At 40.2% G+C, this 22,428-nt stretch overlaps 1 long non-coding RNA gene across 1 annotated transcript in view; it reads right to left on the reverse strand.

Annotated features, from left to right (window-relative positions):
* Positions 1–10,224: 10,224 nt before the first annotated feature.
* LOC117879366 overlaps positions 10,225–22,428 on the reverse strand; it is a 66,022-nt gene continuing 53,818 nt past the window's right edge. Inside the window, exons 3-4 of the long non-coding RNA XR_004646250.1 lie at positions 11,834–11,889; positions 10,225–10,531 (exon numbers count right to left, since the gene is read on the reverse strand). This is a non-coding gene — a long non-coding RNA (uncharacterized LOC117879366). The remainder of the gene's footprint in view (positions 10,532–11,833; positions 11,890–22,428) is intronic.

Raw genomic sequence — 22,428 nt, forward strand, 5'->3', positions numbered from 1 at the left:
TCTTTCTTGATGTAGTGGGAATCTCTTGCACGACTATCCCGTTCACAGAGAAAACAGCAGTACTTTGTGTATCCAGTCTGCAGACCAAGCAAGAGAGCAACAACCTTCAAATCGCCACAAAGCTGCCACTGATGTTGGTCATAGTTTATGCACCTCAAAAGTTGTTTCATGTTGTCATAGGTTTCCTTCATATGGACTGCATGACCAACTGGAATTGATGGCAAAACATTGCCATTATGCAGTAAAACAGCTTTAAGAATCATCTTGGATGAATCAATGAACAGTCTCCACTCATCTGGATCGTGAACGATGTTGAGGGCTGCCATCACACCATCGATGTTGTTGCAGGCTACAAGATCACCTTCCGTGAAGAAGAATGGGACAAGATCCTTTTGACGGTCACGGAACATGGAAACCCTAACATCACCTGCCAGGAGATTCCACTGCTGTAGTCTGGAGCCCAACAGCTCTGCCTTACTCTTGGGTAGTTCCAAATCCCTGAGAAGGTCATTCAGTTCACCTTGTATTATGTGGTGTGTTTCAGAGGAGGAGGATGGGAGAAAATGTGGGTCCTGTGACATTGATGGTTCAGGACCAGAAGTTTCATCCTCTTCCTCTTCCTCGTCTGATTCAAGTGAGAATGATTCTGGTGCATCAGGAACCGGCAGTCCTTCTCCGTGGGATACTGGGCGTATAGCTGATGGAATGTTTGGATAATGCACAGTCCACTTTTTCTTCTTTGACACATCTTTCCCAACTGGAGGCACCATGCAGAAGTAACAATTGCTGGTATGATCTGTTGGCTCTCTCCAAATCATTGGCACTGCAAAAGGCATAGATTTCCTTTTCCTGTTCAGCCACTGGCGAAGATTTGTTGCACAAGTGTTGCAACATATGTGTGGGGCCCACCTCTTGGCCTGATCTCCAATTTTGCAGCCAAAATAAATGTGATAGGCTTTCTTAACCATAGTGGTTATACTGCACTTTTGTGATGCAAAAGTCACTTCACCACAAACATAGTAGAAGTTATCTGCACTGTTCACACAAGTACAAGGCATCTCTGCTCACTTTGGCTAAACAGAAATGTGTCCCTTTGCAAAATCAAACACGGACAAATAAGAGAGCACGACACTGTATGATTTCTAGAGCTGATATAGGGCAATTACAACAGAGTGATGTAAGCTTCGTTATGATGACTTCTAGGAATAACATGATGCAATTCATATCATCTATGACACAATACCAGCTTCAGATTGCATCATTCATTGTTTTGCCTAAAAAGCAAGTATTGTCCAAACCCAGTCATAGATTTATTCATAGATCCAGTCAAAGATGTATTTTAGACATTTCTGGTTTAAATTGAGATCCCTTCCCTTTATAACTCACTTATCCTCCGCCATTCCCAAGTCAAGGGTCGTATATACTGACCCAATAGCATATCTTGAAAACTAGAGCCAATCAACAATTTTAAGCATCATTTCATTCTCAGTGACCCAGAATTAGTAAAGTTTGACTACATTTATTTCAGAAGCATTTTGGCTGTAGAGCAGTGTAATTGGTGTAATTCAGCATAGTGATTTTTAAAATTGCTTTTGCCTGTTCATCTGGGGTGATGAATTACTCTGATGATCCACACTTATTTGTATCAGCTGCTCTGACTCAAACAACATGCTAACATCTAAGTGGTTTAAATTCCTGCAGAAGCTCATGGCTGTAAGATGCCCAAAGCAGGGTCAAAGGTTTTGTAGAGGAAGTTACAGAGCAGTTCAGCAAGCCAAGGCCAAGATTTAGGCAGACCCTGTGTTTTATCACTGTGCAGCACAAGCTGTGTTCTTCAGCCTATGGCCTAGACAAATAGGGAGAGCAAGTGGCTGTGTGACTACCATCCGAATAAACAATTCCCTCTGTCTTTACTACATCTGAGTTGTGCCTCTTCTCTTATGAGGGGAATTGCAAATGTTCTTTTCTTTTGGGGAAAACCAGTAGACTTGGCAAGTTAGTTGCTCAATTTATATCCTGTGTGAGTAAATGGCTATTTTTCCAAGTTAAGAAGAAGCTTTATCTCTTCCAGGTGAGGTCAGAGTTTAGCAGCGAGGTAGTATAAGAGCCCAGGCACCTGGCGTGGGGGGTTGGACACAGAGGAGTAGGTGAGAACTTTTCTCTCCCAGTAAGTTCTGGGAGATAAGCTTTAATGCTTACTTGTGTTAGGAAAACTCCTTTGAGTTTGTTGTTTGCGTTTCCCCCACCCCTAAATTTCTCATTTGAGTCTTTTTAAATAAGGAAAAAATTGAACATCCAGTTTCTTTGGTTCACAACTAGCTATCTCTCCCCTAACCCTGGTGATTTTAAAGCTGTTTAATGTGCCTCTTTATTAGTCACAACTACAGCTGGTAATGTTTTTTCTATATTTTGTGTTTTCAATCATTTATCTAAAAAATGTGGTTTTCAATAAACTACTACCAAAAATCTTCATTAAATGTTTGCTTTTTTTCACCATGTCCGATCACAACTATAACTATGAATGTCAGGCAGAGTGTGGGTGGTGGTGGCTTAGAATATTAATGTGGATTCCTACAGGCATGATTTTGCTCTCATAGTGGCATAAATCCACTGGACCAAATTTTCTCATATATAAACCAGTTTAAATCTATAGGAACTCCAATGGCTTCAGTGGAATTTCTCTTGATTTACAACAGTGTAAATGAGATCAGAATGTGGCCCTTAAAGAAAAGATTACAGTAGCAATCAAAGTATCTGACTAGGATTCAGATACCTGTAATCCTGGGGTGCCCACCACTCTGTGTGAGATAGGATGGTTGTTAGTCTTTGGTAAGACACACCCACAGTGACATCATGATGTTTTTCCTACAAATTAAGTCCTGGAAAGTGATGCTTCAAGAATGTTTTAATGTCAGAAATACTGATTGGATAAAGGTATGATTCACAGAAGACAGTTCTAAGAATAAAGTGGCAGGATAAAATAATGCTGTACCTGCAGATATTTGGTAGCACTCTCAGAAGCTACTAGTAATAGACTATGGATATTGCAGAGCTACTCATTTCAAGTACTAAAACGAATACAAAAAGTCTTATGGGTACTTTCTGAAAGACTTTTATTTACCAAGGGTCATGGTGGATTCTACATCAGTGACAAAGATATGCTCTAGGAATAATACAGGAGGAGATCAGACAAGATGATCGCAGTGGTCCCTTCTGGCCTTTGAATCTTGGTATATTTGGATCCATTTTATAAATAATGAAGTCAAATACCTAGAAACCCAATGCTTTTTGTTTGTAAAAAATATATTACCTATGTGAACACAGTATTTTAAATGTTCTTTTAGACAACACTTGGTGCGTATATTCCTCTGGAGGAATATTTGAATAACGAATAACCAATTCAGAAGTCTGTGAATAACTGACCAGATATTATGTGAAAAGTAGGTACATATTTATATCCTGATCCTGCAGGCACATATACAGGTGGGTAACTGAACATGCAAGTATTCCTATTGTGTTCAATGGAACTCCTTACATGCGTGTTTGCACTGTGGGGATATAGAAGCTTTAGCTGGTAGTGGACAAAGAATATGTGAGTGTTTACATATCGCAACACGTGGAAGGAAGCATTTCAAAACTCTTGAAAATGTGTTTGATGGTTTCATCAGATTTGCCTAAATGACAAAAGCATTGTACAATTTAGCACTGTTAGCAGAGTCATTTCAGGAGAAAGCCAGGACTGTGATAGCTGGGATATTGCAGGTCAGGTTTGAAGTTAATTAACTAGAAGAGTTGTGTTTGGAACCTTAAACAGTTCCTGATGCAGTCTGCCTAGCTCCAGGCAGTGTGATCAGTTACTCACTTTCATGAGCATTAAAATTCAAATTTAAAAAATATCACTGTATTTATGAAAATAAGGAGAGAGAGAGAGAGAGAGAGAGAGAGAGAGAGAGAGAGACTATATAAACAGCATTAATTAAGGTTACCAAATTAATTTTCTTTTTATACTTGTTAGTGTACAATCTTTCACTTATATCACTCCAATATCCCAATCTTAAAGGCAATCCTTGATCTATCTTCAGTGAGGAATTGTACTTCTCTAATAACTTGCTTCTCATCATCAGGAGGGTCCCAGAATGACCATCAAACATAGGCAATTTGAACATCTGGGAGTATCTGATAGTAGTAAACACAGATGTGTGTGACAAGACATTAACTGCTTAGCAGGCTGATATAACTGACTTCCCAGTGTTCAGCAAAGTTTTGTAGTCCCAGAGATGCCACTGACTGGTTATAATGACTACTGTACTCCCCATGCACACTTTGGCAGCCCTGCTTAAGAAGTGTTTTTAGTCAATGCCACTGCTCAAAGCTAATTAGGTGGGCTTTGCTAAAATGCTTTCGGTGTGCTTGTTCATTCAAGACTATGTTGCTGGTTGATTAATATTCTTACATAGTTAATTTTGAAAAAAAGTCCCACACTGAAGAACCCATTTCTTATGCTAGATTGACTCTAATACTCATAATGGAGATCATAATCTTTGCATGTATATTTCCAATGCAACAAGGCAAGTTTGTCTTTGAGCTGACAGTTCTGCTTAGCAATCCACACTTAAAAACAAATGTTTGACCTCCTAATGAAATTAAAGAGTTGGCCTGAAGATATTATTGGGAGCAAAGATCAAAACCAGCATTTTCCAAAGTGGTGACTAATTTTGGTTGCCTCCTTTTTTGGCTGCCTATTTTCAGATGTGCACAATGGGTCTATACTGAAAGGGGATGATTAAGCCAGAGTTAGTACCATCCACATGGGCGGTTCTTTTTATGTCCTCACTCTAAACAGGCCATTGTGTTTTGAAGTTTTGGGAAATAGGCATGGGAAAAAGACATGAAATCCACAGCCATTTAGAGCCCAGGAGAAGAACAAAGGAGGGATGGTCCAGAGGCTAGGGTGCTAATTGGGAGACCTGGGTTCAATTTCCTGCTTTGCCATATACTTCCTGTGTGACCTTGAGCACGTTCTCTCTGACTCAGTTCCCCATCTGTAAAAAGATACTTCCCTACCTCACAGGAGGGCTGTGAGAATAATCCATTAAAGACTGCCAGACACTCAGATTCTATATGATAGATAGCAACAGAGAGTCCTGTGGCACCTTTAAGACTAACAGATGTATTGGAGCATAAGCTTTCGTGGGTGAATACCCACTTTGTCAGATGAACACCCACGAAAGCTTATGCTCCAATACATCTGTTAGTCTTTTTACAGATCCAGGCTAACACGGCTACCCCTCTGATATATGGTAGATAGTCTGTGTAAGGAGCATGGCTCAATAATGGCCTGAAGCAGGGCCCATGGAGTGGCTGAACTGCAACCCTGCGCCTGACTTGCATTGCTCCCTGTAACCCAGTTCTGACCCTCAGCTCCAATTTCTGACTGTGGTTCTGACTCCAACTCTGACAGTGGGTGTCTATTCCTGACCTACTCATTCCTGCTCTAACCACTACACCCGACCATGCATGTCCTTGTCTTTGACAGCATGACTCTGGAATAAAACCTAAAGAGAGCACTTTTGGGTCTGGTGTTGGCTTGAGATGCTCTGGGGCTGTAAGTTAAGAACCTGTTTTTGTTTCCTCCTGCATTTGGAGGAACAGGACTTTATACATTGGTTGTAATAAAGAAGAATCCATCAAAGAAAATACCAGACTATCAGTTTCTACTTCCAAATGACACACCACCATGGCCTAAGCTTTGACTAGCCATTTGGGTCAAAAAGGGGCAACAGTATTTATTCCCCAAATTAAAAATCTATTTCTGATTTAACCATGGAAAGCTCATGAGTATTTGACATCAATATTTAAACATTTGAGTTGCGTTGCTTTAATTATGATTCTTCAGAGAAGTTATATGGTATTGTTTCTGTTTTCTGAGTGAATGAACATGCAACCATCTTTGGAGCAAGTTTTCAAATATATAAATTGAACGTTCTTTTCCCGTAAATATTTCCAAATTCAGATTTGAAATTTGGTTTCTACAAATATTTGTACCAGTAAAATCTTTATTATATGAATATCTATGGAAAGTGAACACCGTTTTCTTTCATGCAGACACGCTATTTACAAAGAAGATCAGGACTATGTTGTGCCGATTGAAAAGCCAGATGATACGATACTGAAAGAATAAATCAGTGCCTCAAACTTCAGAGATTTGAAATGGATCTGCAAATAATAAATCATTGGAACATCAAAAACACATAGATGCTATTAGAATGCCTTCTTTTCCATTGTTTTAATAATAACTGTTATTTTTCTGTGTATTCAGGCAGTGAAAAAAGCAAAAAGGAAATGAAAGATGGATAAGGAAATGGATAAGGCTGCAGATTCCTTACACAATGGTAAAAAAGTTTCAGTTCAAGACTAAGGTATATGATGTCAGAGATGCTACAGTTTCATAATTATCTTAAAATAATTTTATTTCTAAAATATCCTGCCATTACCTTCATCAAGGTGCTTCGTTCATTGATAATTGTACAAAATTAAATAGATTTAATCTCGATACAACTATTCCAGTTTTCATGGTAGAAGGGGAAAAAAATCAAAGAAAGAGGTTGTTTGTAATAACACGGGATCAACATAGGTCATCCACAGTAAATGCAAGATCCCTTTGCATTTCATTACAGTAATCAACTTCGTGGTTGCACTACGCCCTGTACAGCTGTTACACGTTAATCAAATATCTCCTCAGTCAGCTCCTTGAGTATTCTAGGATGTATTTCATTAGGCTCTGATGACTTGAACACAAACTTGTTTAAGTAATTTTTAACGTGTTGTTTAGCCTCTGATCCTACCTCATTTTCACTGACATTCATTAAGTTAGATGTCCAATTGTTACTAAGCTTTTTGGTGAAAACAAACAAACAAACAAACAAACAAGTCATTTAGCTTTTCTGCCATTTCCACATTTTCTGTTATTGTTGTCGTCGTCCCGCCCCACCGAGAAACAGGCTTGCCCCATCGTTGGTCTTTCTCTTGTTTCTAATGGATTTGTAGAACATTTTTTGTTACCCTTTATGTCTCTAGTTAGTTTAATCTCATTTTGTGCTTTGGCCTTTCTAATTTTGTTCCTACATCCATGGAAAGTGAATTCTGGAACTGTAACCAAGATTCATTTAATTATCAAAAAAGTAATTCTGTTCAGAAAGAAATTGTTGATAGACATGAGGCCATCCAATCAGGGAAGAGCAGCAATAACATGTGACTTATTTACCTGTTTTCTCAGCCATGAAAACAAATTGTGAATATCAAACTCTCAGAGGAATAATTGCAGTGAACAAACTGAGCAATACATAGGCTGAAATTTGCTTCCCAGTCTCTGAGGAACAATATGCAAATGAGGAGAAAGGCTCAGTCCAAGGAATAAACTGTTAGTTTGAATTGTTTGCCCAGCTTTAGTTGCAACCTTCAAGTCTTCTAAACCAAAAGGAACACCAAAAAAAGCTGAAGTATCTTCATAACAATCTCTACCTATGTTTTCTGTATTCCAAAAGTTAAAGAAAAAATAGTTTTAATGCATCCAAGCATACCTCCAGAGCAGAAACCAGACCCTCATGGTCAATGAGACTAGATGGCCAACTGCATGTCATCAACATACAAATTATACCTTATACTTTGTTAAGAAATTATCTTGTCACAAGGCTGTGTGAATGTAGAACAAGATGGGAAAGAGAATCGAACTTTGAGGAGGGGAGAATGAGTGGGAAGAGGAGAAAAGAAGTTGCCACCATTCTGTGAGGTGGGAATAAGGAGGTAGTGCTGAATCCCAGTTTTCCTATATTTCTTCCATCAGGAGCTGGTCTTACCACAATTGCAAGAAGACATGACCTTTTAGAGTCCTATCCCACACCGCCTTCAGATGGCTTGATGTAAAACGAGACCTTGTCTCTACTTCCAGGGTAAAAGGGGCATGATCAATAAACTCCATGTCAATGACTGATAGGAAACTTGAAATAGACCAGAAAATAGGATACAGGAAGTGATGTGGTGAGTCCTTTACCAGTATAAACTTCTCCTGTTTCTGTGAAGAAACACTTCACTGGAAGGCAAATCCTGCCATCTCCTATACATCTGTGGGAACCCAGGCCACTGTGGAACTAACACAATTCCCCCGTGCTTGCATAGGAGTGGTCAGGATATGAGGCGCCCATTCACACCCTGTTTACAGGTAAACTCAGCTTCGGGGTGGGGGTGGGAGGTGTTCCTGTGAGTGATGATTTGCCAGTGAGGCTGGCTGATCCACAAATGTACTCTCCTTTTTTAAAGAAGGGGAATGCAAATTCCGAGGACACTACTGTGGCTGTACCAGGTTGAAGGTAGCAACTGTAAGGAACTGAGCAGCTGCTCCACAACTTGGGGGAGGATTTTTGTCCCAACAACCCCATAATAAATTAAGCTGTTTAGGCCTGGCATGCAGGGGTGGGAAAAGGAGAAAAAATGCCCCTTAATTCCATTGGGCCAGAAATATCATAAATGGCTGGTCCTTTGAGACCTCCAGGCCCATTTTGCAGATCTGAGAGGTTCAAATAGTTCAGATAATGCATGACTAAGCATCTCAACTTTTGGATGTTTTCAATGGAGAATCAGGACAGAGGTCAGTCTCATCTCACATCCTCTCTGAATCATACTGCTGAAGGTCTTTCTTTTACCAGAGCAGTAACATTATCAGATAATTTATAATGTGCTAAAAAATTCTACTGCAAAAATGGAAACAAAACAGCTCACTTGGGTGTTCCTTCATCACATAGCTCTAGGCCAAATGCTGCTGTGCCATATGGAGGGGCGTACGTGACAATTAAGAGAAGAAAATAATGCAGTAAGTGCATAAAACAGTGCACATGCAGAGAAGACGTGTTATGGAAATGCTGTCACCTCCAACAGAGCATGCAGTTTGGCAAGTACTGGCCATCTATGTAATGCTACAGGAAACCAACTGTGGGCAAAACACTACTGGACAAGAAGTGTTGTCTGTGTCAGCCAGACTTATACAGACTTGTATCCATTACAACTTGTATAGCCTGTGCTACAGGGCTAATCCATTATTCCAAGCCATAAACTGATGTTAAGAACTGCAAGAGTACCAGAGAGTCTGCAAAAGGGTTTGAATGATGTGAGAGTGGGATTTGTTAGGGAGAATGAACCATATTTCAGCACTGCCCACTACAGCTTTCATCTCCTTTTATCAGCTTTAGGATTTGATCCAAATACACTTTGTTCTTTTTCTTATTTGTGATTTTATTTTACTATTCATTTTGTGCTGAATTTGTCAAGACACTGTGATGCTTGGGAATTACTGTTAAAGAAATAAATAAAAATTGTCTGCTTCCGTTTAATTTAGTTTTGTTTTAAATTTGAATTAACCTTTTTCAATTCCAAGGTGTTCATAATGCACATTATATTTAGGAAAAAAACAACAACAATCATTTTATGTTTTCTGAAAGCCCCACTTACAATGGGTATTTGAAACTAAAGATATATGTTCTCCTTTTTCTTCTGGAAACTGTTATTGTATTAATAAATGTATTTGTGCTGCAAGTTCCCTTCATGGAATATAAGAATTTCTAACATAAAAATATGCGTTGTTCCTTCAGATTAGGTCTGTGTCTTTGAAACACACTGTTAGAATGTTAATTGAGTTTGACATAAGCATGGATATAAAATGCATCATGCCACTCAACTTACCAGCAGTGAAACTGATTACCAATTATAATTGTTCTCTGCATGCTGACAGCATACCAAGATGGAGATGTTGAATATTTCAGTTTGCAATATTATCTGGGTTGTTTAAAGTACTGACTACGTGTCCTGAAACCAATAGAGGTAATTGGTATGCATGTAAGAGCTGGCAGGCAGAGCACATCACTTATTTATAGACTCTTTTGATGTAACTCTGTGGAAAAAAAAACGTTAATAAAATATGGTTCAAAGGAAAATTTACACTCACCATTATAATATGACATAAAGTACAAATTATTGTACCTAAATAACTGTTTTTTAGTGAATAGTGTTCCTTTATCCTTTTATTGAACTAGTCCACTGAAACCTAATGGAATGGGAGAAGGTAAATACAAAGAAAATGAATATTATTAACTTTTTTATTTTGCAATGAAGCTAACTGAAAATTAAGACACTTGTGACACAGTGGAAAATCACAATTTATGACATGGCTTTCATAACCTTTTTATTTGCTCCACTAATTGGTTTATGGTCCTCTCAGGGTATGTTCATCAACAAACTTCTTGTCAACAATTGATAGGAAGCTTGAATGGGACTAGAAAACAGGATACAGGAAGTGGCACAATGACCTTAGCCGAAAGTTTAGCAAGCTAGTTAAATTAGCCTTTGTGCAAGTCCTTCTGCTGCAAGGAAGGACTCTGGCATTCCTGGCTTCTCTTCAAACAGGAAGACAAATGTAAAATCTGAAGATAATATTTTCAGAATTCTTTGTTTTGGTCAGAGCTGGCATTAAACCTGATGTGATCTGAGTAGAAACAAAGATTGTATCAGAGAAAAGAAAAACACTGGACTGTTGTCAGCCTGATAAGATGTCTAAGGAGATATAACAGTAGCTACAGCTAGTAAAAATAAGTCTCAATGGACACAGAATTTATTCCCCGTAGACTGGAAGAATATGTTTAAACAGGAGATAAAAGGAAGGGGAAGTGGTGAGGCGAGGTTAGGACATATACTAGGTCTAAATTTTATATCATATTGTATTTTGTGAGAAATAGCATGTGATCTTGAAATTAAAGATAGTATTGTAAAGTATGTGCAGAAGGGGGCCAAATTAAGTTTGATTGAGCAACCTTAACTTTGGTATTGTCTGCCTTTTAAATGCTTCACTACGTAACATAAATGAGGGGACCTGTTCTATCTGGCAGTTGGAGCCCCCTCAGTGTCAATGGGGAGCACCTCAAAGGAGCCATTGAGCCCCTCACAGCTTTGGGCCTACAGAGAGATGGTAGCTTTTAAAAATAATTGAGGGCTAAATTGTGAACAATTTATTCACATTGATGAGTTCACAATGAGATTCTAGTGTGAAGAACTGTTCACCTGTTTGAGTAAGGGATTCACAATCTGGCCCTCAGTTTTCATGTTGAATAGGAAGCAACCACAAGACTTGCTCCTGCAAGCTGGTGCATGTGGGTCACTCCCTGCACCCGTGTGGAGTCCCATGATTTTATTTAGGCTCTACGCCATGCTGGGGTTACCCACCTGAATCTACTCATAGGATTGATGTCTTTGTGACAAAATGGCAGAAATTTACCATTGTTTATTAAATCCCTGGAGATAATAATTTAATTGAAGTAACATTTAATTTATTATAAAATATTTGCATGTTCAGAATATAAAGTAAGGCAGTGAAATATGAGTAATGCCAAATTGTCTTGAGTTTTGCAACTAAATGCTGCTGAGACTTAAATTCAGCACCTGTAAATTCAAAGAAACTGTCACTGGCATAAGAGAGAATAAGGTATGAGAGAATAAGTCTACAAAAGGACAGCACATATGGGCCCACCCCAATCAGAAGATTCATATATTTATGTGTTTATTATTTATTTTTTCCACTACATGAATTTTCACATTTGAATTTAAAGTACTTTTTCTGTCTGTCAAAGTTTTCTTTTTTGATGTAAACACAGAGGGAAAAGGAACAAAAAAGATATTTAATTGACCCTGTGTACCCTAAGAGGCTTTTCAGAACTGTATTGCAGAATATGGTGGAAATGCCTTACAATGAACTTCATGTAAATTAAATGGTAGGGGTCTTTTGCTGACTCACCTGTAAGCAGGTGCTGGAACTCTGCAAGGAAATGTTGATTGTAGTTTAACTTCGCCCTGCATGTAAAGGAGATGGGAGTGACTCTTTGGGCATAGGGAAGTGGGGGGTGCAGCACAGAAAGGTCCTATAGGAGCCCTAGGAACAGGCCTGCTTGGTGAGGAAAGCTTAAATTGTGCTTTATGTTGTGTTTGTGTACTGCTGATTAAAAGACTCATCCCTGGAAGAGAATTATGGCACTAACCCAAAGTATGTGTGGGCTGTATAAGGGTAAGGACTCTGTCCATTCACACGCAACTCTGAGTGGGTCTTCAGCTCTAAAATAAACTATCTGCCCTAGTCTCAAAAACCATTGTCTAGTATCCTTCTGGGCAGACTGCATGGTGTACTGATTTGTGTGTGCTGTTGCATAGGGTGCTTTGAGGGGTGGGGGGTTGGATCTGTGTGCAGGGCGGGAAGTTCTGTATTTTGTAGGGGGTTTCATTCTGTTGGCTATTGGTGGTAAAGTGCTGTTTAATTTTGATAAGAGACCCTTTTTATTATAGAAATCCAAATAATTAAGATAAGATAAATATATAGGTCCCTCCTCATTGAAGTCAATGGCTACCATGGGAACTGAATCAGGTGCATAGTGAAATTCTGCTTTAAGTGAAGTAAAATGAAAATCCCAGATAGTTTTAATGCACCACAATGTAAAAAATGCAGTTGTAGTTATAGGGCAGTATCCAATTCTCATTATAATCAATGAAAAGACTGGAATGGAAAATAGGAAAAAGATGCAAGGAGTTTGTTGCTTAATGTTTAAGCCCTGATGGTTATGACTATTAAAAATTCATATGCAAATTCATATTACTCGCAAGACTGTAGGTTCTAAGAGAAAAAGCCTTGATATTATCTGAATATCTTAGTCCCAATTTCTGTTTGACACTTCTTTTTAAGTGGAGAAATTATGGATAAAACAGGAAAGAGACAGACAAAGTCAAATAAATTCCAGTCCACACAACCTCAAAATCAAACAAGGCCAGGCCCAGACTTTCCGCAACATCCACGTGCAGAGGGGGACCTTTTCCCACTTGAAATGGCAGCCCTTCATGGGACCTTGTAGAAGGCTTTCTCCAGGTTCCATATGTCGGGCAGGTGCATGGCAAATTCAATACTGTACAGAATTCATGCAAAATCTAGTGCAGCCCCAGGCTATGTTACCTTTTGTGTGACGCACCTCCATATAGGAGACCCCTTCCTTATAAGGTGCTCCAAAGGCAGCTGCCTATATGGGTTTACCGGGCAGCCTGCCTCTGAATTCTTACATCAGAGGAAACATCACAAGAGAAAGGCTGTGATGTTTTTTCCCCAGTAGCCTATCCTCTGCCCCATATTTCTGTGGTAGGGGGCAATCCCCCCACAAAGATTAAATATACATTCACTATCAACACTACTAGGTTGGATACCCTTTTAGGTTTATGTGTTTCTGGGTTGCTTCGTGTCTGTTGGCTACACATATGTACATTTGCTTGCACTAGGGCAGCTTCAACATGTGGGTGTTATAACTTATCAGGTCAGCTCAGGCCATCTGTGCCAATGAGTAAGCAACTTAACCACATATAAAAGCAGAGAAGGATGAATTCTAGTCTATCTCATTCCATAAAATGATGATAAAAATAATAACGAAGTGGTCACTAATAAAAAAGAAACAAATTAAAAATATTACACTATTGATTTCAAAGGGCTATAATTTTAGAGAGGTGCTTTCAATTCTGTTGGTGTTATAAATCCTGAAAACCAAAGGAGAACATTTCAGGATTAAAAACCCCACAGCCTTACTAAAACACTACCTCTCATTATTTGTAATGTTTTGAATAAAATCTAAGGTAGCACAAATGTTTAAACAGATGGCTCAATGATATGCCTTCTTCTTTACTAATCATAGTTATTAAAACAACCACTTTATTTTTATTGTGTTTTAAATGGGCATAGAAAATCTGAGTCTGATAATGACCTTTGTACATAATGCTGCAAATTGATTTTGATGACCTTTCACTCTCAGATAATTAGACTGGCTTCATGCACATTCATCTAGCTCCCACTTCACTGAGATTGTCTGTCCAATGTGCCCCATGTGTTACCTCCTTCCCCTCCCCCCACCCCCATCTTGTCTCTGATTCTCTATTGCTGATTTGTTGTTGTAGGGCGTGGGTTTCTACTAGAGCTGATTGAAAATTAGACATTTCTGCCCGGTAGAAAATTCTGGTACTTCAAAATTTGCTTTAGTCCTGAAATGTGATGAAAAGACAAAATATTGAAATATTTTGCAGAAGGGAGAGTTTGGAAAAACATCAATTTGGAAATGTCAAAGCTGGTTCTTTTTGTATTACAACTTATGCATGTTCAGGCACTGAGAACACAGGACATTTCAGAGGAGGTCTCTTGACTCTGGCATTTGCTTTCCTCTTGGTCTGATGATGCCCAAGTATGTTGACCTTAAGGACATGCTGTAATGCCCATTTGTATTATGTTTGTTTGATTTTGGAGAGAGGCAGAACTTAGGGAGAGGAGTATTGATTAAAATTGCTATTTGAAATTTGCTGGTTTTAAAAAATTGCATAATAGACTCACGAGATGGAAAAGACTCACTAGAATCATGCAGTCCACTTCTGCTGATTGTGAGTGCATGCATTATAATAGATGCATTTTTATATACTGAAAAATAAAAAATGTACTGCGGCAGTATTATTAGATTTTTTTTTAACAGTGCAGTTGCTGATTGGTAGATATATTGTAATAAGGTTGTTCCTTAGTCTGTGGCTTTATTAGCAGATATTGGAAACTGATAGGAAATTAATTGACCATGCCTTTCCCCCCCTTAACTTGGGACATAAGGAAGAGATAGAGATGCCACTTCACACCCTTTGAAAAACACATTGGACCAGAACTTCAGCCAGTGCAAATTGGTTTAGTTCCAATGGCATCAATTTACACCTGATGAGGATCTGGCTTCCTATCCTCCTGCGGCATAACATCTGTTATAAAGCTATAAAAAGTGTGGATGAGAAAAATAATAATAATGAAAAATAATCAATCATATTTCCCTCTCCCCCATCCCATGTTGTATTTTAATAGCTCTTAGATGTTGTGTTAACTTTGTAAGCCTTTGGGATAGGTGCTCTGTTTGAATTTGTTTTTGAGAAGGGAGATATGCTGATTTGTACCAGCTGAAGATTTAGCCAATGACATGAGTGGTATTACTTCTGATTTATACCAGTGTAAATGAATCAGAATAATCTCCTAGAGGATTCCTGGGGAACGAAGAAGGGTGTTACTCTTACACAGGTTTATTTTTTAATCAAAACTCAAAATCAAGCTAGCTTTGCCTATTTTGGGCTTTGATCTGAAAATTTCATCCATCTCTAGACAAGTCTCTGCTATGCACAATCATAAGCATTTCCCCAGCAAACACTATGATGTCCCATGGGAGTATAACTTCCAGTAGGGAAAAAAGCATTGAAGGCAGATAAATCCAGTCTTATGGAAATATAATGAATGAATGAAGAAAAATACAGCAGTTGTATGGGACATAAACAGAGCTGCCTCTAATGGAATGTTTTTCCTGGAGGCATTAGCTGTTCCATAAGTAAAGATCTTTTAGGGAAATATACTTGTTAAATACATTAAATGAATGATTCCTCTGGAGAGAGGGAGGAAGGTAAGAGCAGTGGAAACTTATCAGGAGTAGAACAAAAGAGACCAGGTGCCCAGGAGGCATGCAAGTACACATGGATAGGGGCCAGACATGAAAAGGAAGCATGTGGGTAGGAGAAAGCAAGGTATTGAAGGCTGGAGGAGGGGCTTCAGCAGGAAAAGGTCACCCAGCATATAGCAGCCCCATGGGACATGGGGGCCCTGCCTGCTTTCCTGAACCCTAATGGCCCTCAGGACTCTGGCCAACTCAAGGGACCTGGACCCCAGCCCAAAGAATGCCCTGGAGCAGTGGTGGGCAACCTGCAGCCCATCAGGGTAATCTGATTGCGGGCCGCAAGACATTTTGCTGACATAGACCGTCCGCAAGCACTGCGCCCCCACAGCTCCCAATGGCCGCGTTTTGCTGTTCCCAGCCAATAGGAGCTGCAGGAAGTGGTCTGCAGGCATGGCCGCCCGGCAGCTCCCAGTGGCTGCGATTCTGGCTCACAGCATGAAGAAACTTCTCAGACTCCAAGTGAGCACATAGCAGCCAAATCAAGAAGAAATGCCAGAGGTGGCGAAAATCAAATGGCTGGAGATGATCTTTTAGTTCAAGGCCATGAGAGATGATCTGAAGACCAAGCTTCTTGAAGTAAAGAAGGAAGATGCTGATTTGGAAGAGAGTGACCCAAGAGAAGCAAGTGAGAGAGAAACAGCGCTGCAGGGCCGTGTGACACTGATGGAGCAAAGAGAGAGAGAGAGAGATGCAGCTTAAATTGGATTATATAGAAAACAGATCAAGGAGGAAAAACATCAGAATTAAAGGACTGCCTGAAAACACTGAAGGGGAAACCCAATTGGCATGTAAAATCTTTAATTGTGGAGTTGTTACATCTGATCTCTCTGGAAGAGGTAAAAGTGGAAAGAGCACACATAGCGCTGCTCCACTGACCTGGGCTTCATAATAAAAATAAACCAAGAGACCTAATTATGAAATTTCATGATTATCAGCAGAAAAATGTAATTATGAAGAAAGCTAGAGAGCATTCAGATCTCATGTTCAAAGGTCACAAGCTGCACATTTTCCATGACCTCTCTGGCCCAACTTTAAAAAAAGAGAAGAGAGCTGGGGGAATTACAGCAGCACTCAGAAAGGCAGATATCCACTATAGACGGGGATTCCCATTTAAGCTCTCATTCAGCTTCCAAAATCAGTATTACACGATGAAACTGTAAACAGGGGGAAAATACACTCCAGTCACTTGGGATAAAAATCCAAATCTCAGACATACAAGAAGACTTTCCAGAGGTAATGACTACCGATAAACTACAGAAAAAATCTTGGCAAATGGTGAAACCCAGGAAAAACAGGAAAAGAAAAGACAAAAGACTTCAGAGACCATACTGGCAATGGCAGAAGTGAAGCTAAACAAGAGAATTCAGATGCCTGAGTAGTAATCCAAAAACTAATCAGAAAGGACTTCTTGGAGGTCACTTGGAATGAAAAGCTGAGCAGTAACTATGTTAATGTTATAAAAAACATATAATGAAGTTTACTTTAATTGGGTGATCAGTAATAGCTGTGTTCTGTATTTTAAAGTGTAGAGGAAATAAAGAACAATAAGAAGGGAGTGTGTGGGGGCAGGGGGATTTCAAGGTTGGAGGAGATTGGAGAAAATAGAGAGAGGACGGGAAGAGCCTTTAGGGGTTCTGTGTAAACTCTCCCCATAACTCAAATGATCAGATGGCAATCTGTCCTTTAGGATGAGGGTCAAGATCCCAGAGGTGGAGAATGTTCCTCCTTTGGATTGCAGGAGAAGCAGTCCAAGTGCTTGTGGGGAGAGTACAGGGGTTAAGGTTCAGTGAAGCAGAGGAGTTTGGGGACTGTTTTACAGTTATGTTGGTATTTCATTTGTGGATTTAGAGCCGTGGTTGGCATCCTTTGACACTCGACCCATCAGGGTAATCTGCTCGTGGGCCATGAAACATTTTGTTTACGTAGACCATCCGCAGGCACGGCCCCCCGCTGCTCCCAGTTGCTGTGGTTTGCCGTTGCTGGCCAATGGGAGCTGCGGGAAGCTGTAGCCGGCACGTCCCTATGGCCCGCTGTTTCCCACAGCTCCCATTGGCTGGGAACAGCGAACCGCATCCACTGGGAGCTGCGGGGGGTGCCTCTGGATGGTCAACATAAACAAAATGTCTCGCGGCCCGCCAGTGGATTATCCTGAGGGACCGCATGCCAAAGGTTGCCAACACCTGATTTAGAATAAGGGAAATGTAGAAGAAGGTGGGAAATAGAGAGGCAGGGGGAATTAATACAAGAAATAGATATGGAAGTTCACAAACAGAAACCAAGCCATTTTCAGGCACACAATAGTGAATTCAAAATAATTAGAAACAAGAGAGACAGTGGCAACACAATCAACACAACAAATCACACAGTAAAGAATCACAACAATTTCAGGTTTTCAATAAGCTGAATAGTTACTCTCAATCCCTCTTCCTTTTACAACATTTTTGAATGTCAAAGGGCTAAATACTATCAGATTAGTCTACTTCAAAATACTCATTTTCAGGAGGGGCAAATTATTGGTAATGAAAGGTAACTGGTTTCAACAGACATATTTTGCTTCAGATAAAGAAAAGAAAAGAGGAGTGGGCATCACATTTGCTAAACATGTACTTTTTTCAGATTAAAGATCAATTCAAGGATAAGAGGGACAATTTATATTGTTGAAGGGCACAATTGCTGGGTTATTAATAACAGGGGGTTCAGTGTACGCTCCAAACCAAAAGCAAAAAACAACAACAACAACAACAAAAACCTTAAAAAGGACTTCATTAAAACAATGCCACACTTTAGGGAAGGGAAAATTATACTTGGAGGGACTTCAATTGCACACCAAGTTCTTACTGGGACAGATCTGATAGAAAAAAGACATGGGTGATAGGGAAGCAGGTACAGCATTGACTTCTCTGTGTCAAAGATTCAATCTTTCAGATTGCTGGAGAGAATTGCACCCAAGGGAAAGAGATTAGGTATCTTATTCACATCCTCATCTGTTATATACTAGGATTGATTTAATGTTAATCTCTAATAAATCCTTAATGAAGCAGACAAGATCTGCAGAAATTGGCAACATTACATGGTCAGATCATGCATCAGTGGAAGTAATATTTGATAACTGGGTTGGGTCCCAAAGATCACTTTACTGGCAAATAGCTGCTTGCTTCTCCAAGACAAAGATTGGGTTGCAGCAATTAAAGAGGACATTGTTCAATACTTGCAATTAAATGACCCAGATAATATAAAAAAAGGCCTTCTTTGGGAGGCAGGTAAAGCAGTATTTAGGGGTCAGTTGATTAGCAGAGTCTCTCAACAACAAAAAAAAGAAAGATCTCAAGAAAAAACAGAATTAGAACAGGAGCTAAAAAGGTTACAAGACATTCATAAAAACACAGCTTCAGAAAAACACATAAAAAATTAACTAATATTAGAGGGAAGTCGAATATGTTGACAGACGACACTGAAAAAGCCCTTAGGTATACAAAGCAGATATTTTATTTAAAAAGAAATAAAAGTGATAGACTATTGGCTTGAAAGCTTAAAGGGATTCAAGAGCAACATATTATTCCACCAATTAAGAACAATCAGCAAAAGATAGTTGCACACTCTAATGAAATATGTGCTACTTTAGATCCTCATTATAAAAAGCTCTATGCCTAAAATACTCCAAGTTCTGAAGTTATTAAAAAACTATCTGGAAGTAGCAGGCTTGCCAAAGATATACAAACTTGGTAAAGAAACTTTACATTAAGAAATCCTAGAGGCAATAGCAAGTATGAAAAGTATAAACTGCAGGATCTAATGCAGAGGTGGGCAAACGATGGTCTGCGGGCCACATCCTGAGCTCTTGGCCCAGGAGGCTAGCCCCCGGCCCCATCCCCTCCAGCCTCAGCTCACTGTGCCACCGGCACAATGCTCTGGGCAGCGGACTGCGAGCTCTTGCTGGGCAGCACAGCTGCAGAGTTGCGGCCTGACCCAGTGCTCTGTGCTGCACAGTGACGTGGCTGGCTCCTACTGGGCAGCACAGCTGCCTGTCCTGGTGCTCTGGGCAGCGCAGTAAGGGGGCAGGGAGCAGGACGGGTTGGATAGAGGGCAGGGGAGTTCGAGTGGTCAGGGGGCGGGGGTGTGGCTAGGGGATGAGGCGGGTTGAATGGGGGCAGGATTCCTGGGGGGGGGGGGCAGTCAGGAAGGATGGGGGGGTTGGATTTGGCGGCGGAGGGCAGTCCGGGGCAGGAGTTCCGGGGACGGTCAGGGGACAGGGAGGGGTTGATGGGGCAGGGATCTGGGGGGGGACATCAGGGGACAGGGAACGGGAGGGTTGGATGGGGCAGGAGTCCCAGGGGGGCTGTCAGGGGGCAAGAAGCGGGGGGGTTGGATAGGTGGCGGGGGCCAGGCCACGCCTGGCTGTCTGGAGAGGCACAGCCTCCCCAAACCGGCCCTCCATACAATTTCAGAAACCCGATGTGGCCCTTAGGCCAAAAAATTTGCCCGCCCCTGATCCAATGGCTTTCATGAATTTTATAAGATAATTAAGGAAGCATTAGTGGGTTCTTTGAGAGGTATCATCAATGTAATTCTGTTAGGGGAGGAACTTCCACAACCTATGAAAAAAGCTTCTGTGGTTATTCTCCCTGAAGATGGAAGAGAACTTACCTTATGCAGTTCCTCTAGGCCCATATCTTTGTTAAGTCATGACAAAGATTTTAGCAAAAATATTAGCTAGCCATTTGCAGTCTATGCTCTCAGCTTATATAAATCCATATCAAACTGGATTTGTTAAGGATAGACATACCTAGTCTGTTAATTATGTGCATGTAGATATTTCACTCCATGCAATAAAATCAATAGAAACAACATGGGTGTTGTAATGTTACTCACTTTGTTAACTAGAAAGCTCTGAGGACTATATTCCTGTATAATGTCTCTTTAAAAAAAAAGATAACTATTGTAATGATTGTTTTGTTTCTGTTATTTACATGACAAGGATTTGTGAACTTGTTAAAACTTCCTACATAAATAGTATAAGAAAAGAAAAGAAGAGAGTTTAAACTGTAAACCAAAAGCTTCACACCTTTGGAAGAGGGGGTTGTTTAAGTATTGGGGTGCCTGAAGGTTCTGCACTGTGCCCGGGCAGAGGGGAGATGGGGATTAGGTGTTGGACAGCAGGTTACAACACTCAGAGGCGGGGGTGCCAGACAGAAGGTCCGCACCTGAGAGTGTGCCTAGGGACTCCAAGATTGGGCCAGTGAATGGACTCCATTCAGGCTCCAGAAACTTAACACACTCCAGGAGATCCAGAACACAGAGGCTTAGATTCCCCTCACAGACTCCTAGTGGGAGGCGGGAAGGCAAATTCACTCAGGTCTGTGACAATGTGAGGACAAGATGGGTTCTGTTAACTCCATTCCAGTGGCATAAAAGGATTGTGTATTTATCTGAGGCAGAAGGAACTAGAGCAGGGATGGAAAGTTCTGGCAGGTAAAAAAACCCTAGAAACAACCAGACTTAAGAGAGAACCTAAGCTTCAATATTATTATTGAAATTCTCAGTAAAGGCAAACTCAGGAGTGGAGAAAGTTTGGAATCCATCCATTGTGCGTGTACTGTGAGCTGAGTAGGATGGGAACAGCACCTACTTTCAGTTTTGTATGTATCTTGCATTGTAATGTCCTGACGGCCAGGACTGTATCCTCCTTTATGCTTTGTACAGCATTGAGCATAATGTCAGTTCTTAAGAAATAATAAATACAATAATAAATGGGGGGAAATATGAAGAGTTTGGGGGGAGAGAGATAATAAAATATTCATAAATGTTCCCAACAATGTCATTTTCCAATTAAAGTGTCATCCTATCCTCTGTGTGGGTGAGACAACAATCTTCATCTCACACAAATGTGACAGCATTATTAGCAAAAGGGATTTTATCATATATTAGTACATGATATAAAATTTAATGCAACTTTCCAGGGGCAGAAGTTTTCCAAAATCAACCTGCTTTTAGATACACCATTGAAATGCCAATGATCTCAGCCCAAACAGAAAGGATCTCTCTCTCCAAGCTACGTGGAACTTGTAGGAGTATGGGATAGTCCCTGGATGCTGTAGCGGGCTCTCTTTGGGGTCCAAGATCTGTGCCTAGGAACCGGAGGGCTAAGGAAAGGGTGGAAGTGACATACATCTTTCCTCCCAACACCTTGAGGAATCTATTCAGGAGTTAACTACAATTTTGGTCTCCTAGCTCTCCAGAGTATTGCTAATGCTCATGATTTTATTGCAAGTCTCACAATATTTGGTATTTTTCTTAAAGCATAAGCTCTGGGAGTCATGTGATTATGTGAGTCTCAGTTTTCCTTAAAATAAAATGTAAGTTTCTAGCCCTTGTGATCCCAGATAAAAGTTTAAAATCATCAACCCTAAAAGGCTCAAAACCCAGAAATTAGATTCTTAAACTAATCTCAATTTTTGTGGGCCAGACAGCCAGCTATGCTGAAAGGGGTCCAGCAAAGAGTATGGGGGCACAGAGTCTCTGTGCAGAGCATCCTAGCAGATTTGAAGGGATCTGCTGGTTCTAGAGACTAGGGCTTAATCTTGGTAAAAGAATATATAAAGCAAAGGCTGCAAGGGAAAACTTATGTGGTTTTCCTTTGGCCCTCTTTCTCACTTTTTAACTTGGGAGGAGAGATCTTAACTATGATATGAAACCTTCCTGACTGTAATGCTGTTCTGATCATACTGCACTTCCCCAACATTATCAATAATGCTTTGAGTCTATTCAATCAGTTAATTATATTTGATAAACAAATACATATAGCTCCAGAGTAAAGTACCAGTTTGAGAATTACCATCTTCAATAATAG

The sequence above is a fragment of the Trachemys scripta genome, chromosome 6 (assembly GCF_013100865.1).
Source record: "Trachemys scripta elegans isolate TJP31775 chromosome 6, CAS_Tse_1.0, whole genome shotgun sequence".
NCBI lineage: Eukaryota > Metazoa > Chordata > Testudines > Emydidae > Trachemys > Trachemys scripta.